At 40.2% G+C, this 1,822-nt stretch overlaps 1 non-coding gene across 1 annotated transcript; it reads right to left on the bottom strand.

Annotated features, from left to right (window-relative positions):
* Positions 1–984: 984 nt before the first annotated feature.
* On the bottom strand, positions 985–1,091 carry LOC113700266 (small nucleolar RNA R71). The gene has a single exon (XR_003450609.1). It is a non-coding gene; the product is annotated as a small nucleolar RNA R71 (small nucleolar RNA).
* Positions 1,092–1,822: the final 731 nt, after the last annotated feature.

Genomic DNA, 1,822 nt, shown 5'->3' on the forward strand with positions numbered 1-1,822 from the left:
GTTGGTTATTTATTTTTATTCGAACCATTTACTTATTGTCATTGCTATAAAAAAATCCCCCATTGTTACTTTGAACACCAAAAAAGAGACAAATATTCTCAGTTCCTGAGAATATGACCCTACTTGCCCTGTTTACAAATTAATAATTATTTGTAAAAAAATCATCCCATTCGGGTATATCAGATCAAGCAAACTCTTCGGGAATAGGGTGAATCAAGTAACCTATTGCACACCTAGAGTCCCTACTCCAGTACTTGGAATCGGGTTTTGGTTATTTTAATCGACAATTAGGCTTATTTTTATTATTGCACAAGCATCAACAACTTGTCAATTTTTGGTGCCATTGCAGGGGACTGACGTTAATATTTGTTTCTTTTTAAGTTCATTTTTGCTCCAATTTTCTGTATTTTTCTAGTGTATGTCTCGATTTTCTCGTACAGGTGAATTGATTTTTGATTCTGAGGTAGAGAAGACAGCACGAAAAATACGAAAAGAGACCAGACAGCTCAAAGAGGAGCAATCCGGGGCTGCACTTCAGGGACTTAATCCAGAGGTGGAGTCAACAAATTTGCGCGGTGATAATTCAAGTGATTCGGATCAAGAGAAAGTCACCATGGCAAATGCATGAACATTAAGGGAGTTGGCTGTTCCTGATTTAAATAAGCAGTCTTTATGCATTACTTTCCCAAGTTTAGGTGATAACACTGCATTTGAATTAAAATCTGGTCTAATTCATCTCTTGCCATCATTTCATAGTTTACCAGATGAAGAGCCGTATAAGCATGTGCAAGAGTTTGATGTAGTTTACAATAGCATGAATCCCCCGAACATTACAGAAGAGTAGATAAAAATGAGGGCATTCCCCTTCTCCTTAAAGAACTCTGTTAAAAACTGGCTGTACTACCTACCACCAGGTAGTATCATCACGTGGGACCAGCTGAAGAAAAGTTCATAGACAAGTATTTTCTCACGTCTCGAGCTGCAAGTCTAAAAAAGAAGATCTGTGGTATCAAGCAGCACCCAAGAGAGTCGCTTTATGATTACTGGGAGCGATTCAAGAAGTTGTGCATCAAGTGCCCCCAATACCAAATAAGTGAGCAATTACTCATACAATATTTTTATTAGGGGCCACTTTTCAGAGATAGGAGCATAATTGATGCTGCAAGTGGAGAGGCACTGGTGAACATGACTCCTCGAGAAGCGTGGGAGCTAATTGAAAGAATGACTGAGAATTCGCAACAGTTTGGTACGAGGGAAGATGTCCCAGCATGCAAGGTGAATGAGGTAGAGACATGTTCTATCCAACAGCAGTTGACTGAGTTAACATCATTTGTTAGGCAACTGGCTATAGGAAATGCATCTCAGGCCAAGGTGTGTGAGATTTGCACTGGCATGGGTCATTCTACGGAGATATACCCACTGATTCAAGAGGAAAGTGCGGAGCAGGTGAACATAGTTGGTCACGCGCCCACACCAAAAAAGCCTTACGACCCGTACTCGAATACGTATAATCTCAGTTGGAGAGATCACCCTAACTTCAGCTATGGAGAAAATAGATAGCCCAATTTCGCATCAAATAGACAGTAAGGGCATCAATAGCAGTATCAGTCTCGCCCACCATCACCCCTTTCGAACTCAAGTTCATCCATGGAAGAGATGATGAAGCAATTACTTGTTAATCAACAAAAGACGGATTCAGACCTGCAAAGTATGAGAAATCAAATGAGTCAGATGCAATCCATGTAAAATCAAATGAATCAAATGGCCATTACGATCAACCGTTTGGAGCCCCAAATTCAAGGGAAGTTACCATCTCAATCTG

This window comes from Coffea arabica, chromosome 7c (assembly GCF_036785885.1).
Source record: "Coffea arabica cultivar ET-39 chromosome 7c, Coffea Arabica ET-39 HiFi, whole genome shotgun sequence".
NCBI classification, from domain to species: domain Eukaryota; kingdom Viridiplantae; phylum Streptophyta; class Magnoliopsida; order Gentianales; family Rubiaceae; genus Coffea; species Coffea arabica.